Genomic DNA, 4395 nt, shown 5'->3' with positions numbered 1-4395 from the left:
GTTGTTTTGAATACACTTAAATTTGTTGAGTATTTTAAGTTGTGGTAATATATTTCCACTTAGCTCCCCGGACTCATTTTCTTGGCGTTTACCTTATATCATTACAAAAAATGTGAACACCACTTCATCTTTCATCGTTCAGTTGTTGTTTCTATTTCAGCTGTTAAATAATCACATACCAAATATGTATGCAGATAATTGTTAACGATCCCCCAAAGTGTAAAGCTTTGATGATGGTCATATCAAAAAGATAGAATCATTAATTCAATCAGTAACTGTGAAATAGGTTGATTTACAGAAAATTCACTATTTTAACAAATGTTTGTATAGGTACATTTGTAGATTGAATTAAAAAAAGAGGCACTCATGAGCGCCTGGGTGGCTCGGGTTTGCATCCCATCCCACGTGACTTCCCTGTCTGGAAAATAACCCCCCCTCAAAAAAATGTTATGTTTCCTTTTAATAAAACCACAACGTTTTTGGCTTTATTCATCCAAGCTGCTTTAACACAAAATATCTGAGATACTTTTACTCATAATGAGTCATTTTTCATGCTTTAAATGTTTGAGTTAAAGAGCTTAAATGATTCAAGGCAATCGGTTCCTCAAATAATTTGAGTTGAGCTAAGTCATCGGGTTTTACAGTGAAAGAGACTTCCAGGTGTGAGCTGGATGGTCTGCAGGTGTCTCAGTAACTCACTGCTCTCTGACTGTTTTGTTGCTCTCCTGCACCAAAAGGTCTCTCATGTCCTCAGCAGTGATGTTAGGTGGAATCCGATTTTCCTGCTGAAGCCTGAGGAATTCCCTCATTATGGCAATCTACATTAAAATAAAAGTAGATATTTTATCATGACCACACAGTTTTTCAGAAATGAACATATTTGATGTCAGTTTTTGGCTTGCATGGACAGTGGATCTTACCTGAGTCTTGTAGCCTTTGAGATGCCAGCAGGTGCTCACAGCTGTCTCATATATGGCAGTGCCAAACAACACCTGCCATAGAAATGACAAGTTATTCATCATTAGTTAATTTGATTCTCAGTTTCTTAGCTTTTAAAAAACACATCAATCTCTTTAAATGGTTTAAATGCAGTACAAACAAAACCTCTCATACCCTGATGGGTTTGTAGATTCCTCTACTTCGTTCCATTGAGATTTTGCTGTTTTGTATCTCAGTAGGAAACAGAAATGCTCAAATACACTGTGGAAAGTTTGTGAAAATAAAGCTATACTCCAAAATACTCCGAACTCGATGGTTTCTCTCACACAAATGAATTGTTTTTGATCTTTGAAGCAGAATTCTAGAACTGCAGGCAGTTTATAAAGTTCTCTCTTACGACACAGCAGGTCACCATGGAAGCACTTCATGCACGTTTCATGTTGTTACATAAAAATCTTTATTTATTTTGCACTGCACTTTATTTCTTTCATAAATAAATACATTTATTGTATGAATAAATAAAGTGTAGGCTACAGCCGTACTTTGGTCACTACTGTGAAAAGATGGATAAAAATGGCAGCTGCTCAGCACCTTTTTCTTATTGTAGATGTAAGCATGAGCAGTAAAACAGTGGCTTACAAGATTTCATTGAAACACTGGGCTGTGGAGGGGAATGATGGATATATATCTGAAGCCGGACAGCATCTGCTATATATGCAGCTTTGGTCATTTGGATAAACCGGCCCCTTAAGCAGCCCAGACGTAGAGACCTCTGTGTATTCTGTAAATCCCACAGCCCCACAGCACAATATTAATACCCCAAATAATTAATTACTAATTACCAGGCTACCTGTTGCCACATAAACACACGTTTATGATACCATAATCGTACAGCAGATACTGACTTTAGGGGGAACAGGACACATAAACCTTAAAAAAAATCACTAACAAGGTATCCACCATATTCATGATGTAGCTTCTCTAACTGAGTGTCATAGTGAACCAGCATGTGCAACGTTTGGATCAGTTGGTTTTCATTTTCTTATATACCTGTATGAAGAAACATAGGTTGATATAAGTCAGTATTTTTTAACTTTGTCTGTGTGAGACTCACACTTGTGCATTTCAAATGAGGCATGCTTACAGTTGCCCCCATCACATCCTCCTAGTGGGTCTGTGTTTATTCAAAAAAAAAAAAAAAGATTTTCATCAGCTTTTCTTTCAAAACATCAGTTACACCTCATGTCCATTTTTTCTTAAGCAAACTATTCTGTGACAGTCCCCCTTACTAACATGGTTCCACTCTCCTCACATCTGCAGAAAGAACATAGATGTGAACTCACAGAAAAAGTCCTGCATTACTTCATCATCAGGCCCGATTCTCTCCCCCTCCTCACAGGCAAAAAAAAACATGGATAGTTTCTTGATCGGGTATTGCCACAAACAAAGTATCCAACATTTTCCTGATGGAGTTTCTCTCATCGTTTGTGTTTTTAAAAAAATCCAAAGTTGCTACATAAGCAGTGTGTTCATCAAATCACAGCCTGCATCTTTACTGTTTGTACTCAGCTCCAAGCTTGACACACAGAACTCGTGACTTTGTAGTCACACGGCGTATTTTGTTAAGCTACACAAGTTTTATAACACTCCTATTGGCTTTGTTTAACCTCTGGATAAAAATGCTTAAACTATGTTCTAACTAAGCAACTCAGCTGAAAGGATGATCAACCTCTGCACCTGACGATCAAAGCATCAAAGTTTTTCTATGAAATGATGAACAACAGATCGAATGGGTCAGTTTTTTCTTTATGAGTAATTGATCATAATGAACTGCAACATTTAAACGTATTAGCTGGAATTAACAGCGTCACAGTGAAACTCCTGAATACTCTGCTGTTTTATTGGACCAGAATAAAGCCTGTCGGCTCTGTGAAAGCTTTACTCTTGCTGACTCTTAAGATCCTTTTCTAGCCACATTATGAGTTCGACTCAATAAAGTCAGAACATAAAGTAAAATCCCTTTGAAATATTGTAGGTTAAGAATAGTATTACCTAGCTTGTGCACACCCTAATAATCACTGCCATGAAGTCTGTCTTACACTGAATATGGTTTTGATTAAATTTTGCATTTTTATTATAAATATTATTTTTTATTTATTTTTTATATTTATTTTATTATTATTATAAATATAAATATTCCTCCTTCCTCCTCTGGGGTGTGTGCTCGGCTGCCATCAAGATGTATGGCCTCAGGTCTTTTGAGCTCCTGGTGGGCCTTGGATGACACGGGTCCCCCTGGGTCTTTCCCTGCCCTGCAAATTTATTAATAAAGAAAAACTGAAATATCACATGGTCATAAGTATTCAGACCCTTTGCTTTGACACTCATATTTAACTCACATGATGTCCATTTCTTCTGATCCTCCTTTAGATAGTTCTACTCCTTCATTGGAGTCCAGTGTGTTTAATTAAACTGATTGGACTTGATTAGGAAAGGCACACACCTGTCTATATAAGACCTCACAGCTCACAGTGCATGTCAGAGCAAATGAGAATCATGAGGTCTAACGAACTGCCCAAGGAGCTCAGAGACAGAATTGTGGTTAGGCACAGATCAGGCCAAGGTTACAACAGAATTTCTGCAGCACTCAAGGTTCCTAAGAGCACAGTGGCCTCCATAATCCTTAAATGGAAGAAGTTTGGGACGACCAGAACTCTTCCTAGACCTGGCTGTCCAGCCAAACTGAGCAATCGTGGGAGAAGAGCCTTGGTGAGACAGGTGAAGAAGAACCCAAAGATCACTGTGGCTGAGCTCCAGAGATGCAGTAGGGAGATGGGAGAAAGGATAAAGTCAACTATCACTGCAGCCCTCCACCAGTCGGGGCTTTAAGGCAGAGCGGCCCGACAGAAGCCTCTCCTCAGTGCAAGACATATGAAAAACACATGAAGGACTCCCAGACTATGAGAAATAAGATTCTCTGGTCTGATGAGACGAAGATTGAACTTTTTGGTGTTAATTCTAAGCAGTATGTGTGGAGAACACCAGGCACTGCTCATCACCTGCCCAATACAATCCCAACAGTGAAACATGGTGGTGGCAGCATCACGCTGTGGGGGTGTTTTTCAGCTGCAGGGACAGGACGACTGGTTGCAATTGAAGGAAAGATGAAAGCGTCCAAGTACAGAGATATCCTGGAAGAAAACCTCTTCCAGAGTGCTCAGGACCTCAGACTGGGATGAAGGTTCACCTTCCAACAAGACAATGACCCGAAGCACACAGCTAAACTAACAAAGGAGTGGCTTCAGAACAACTCTGTGACCATACTTTACCTTATGGCCATACCACCCTCAACGCGCCCGATCTCGTCTGATCTCGGAAGTTAAGCAGGGTCGGGCCTGGTCAGTACTTGGATGGGAGACCGCCTGGGAATACCAGGTGCTGTAAGCTTGGGGTGGC

At 39.7% G+C, this 4395-nt stretch overlaps 1 non-coding gene across 1 annotated transcript; it reads left to right on the top strand.

Moving 5' to 3' along the window:
- The first annotated feature begins 4267 nt into the window (after positions 1-4267).
- On the top strand, positions 4268-4386 carry LOC115795169 (5S ribosomal RNA). Its single transcript, XR_004021242.1, has one exon. It is a non-coding gene; the product is annotated as a 5S ribosomal RNA (ribosomal RNA).
- Positions 4387-4395: the final 9 nt, after the last annotated feature.

Source organism: Archocentrus centrarchus, chromosome 16 (genome assembly GCF_007364275.1).
Source record: "Archocentrus centrarchus isolate MPI-CPG fArcCen1 chromosome 16, fArcCen1, whole genome shotgun sequence".
Taxonomy (NCBI): Eukaryota; Metazoa; Chordata; class Actinopteri; order Cichliformes; family Cichlidae; genus Archocentrus; species Archocentrus centrarchus.
This window is presented reverse-complemented; position numbering and strand designations above follow the sequence as displayed.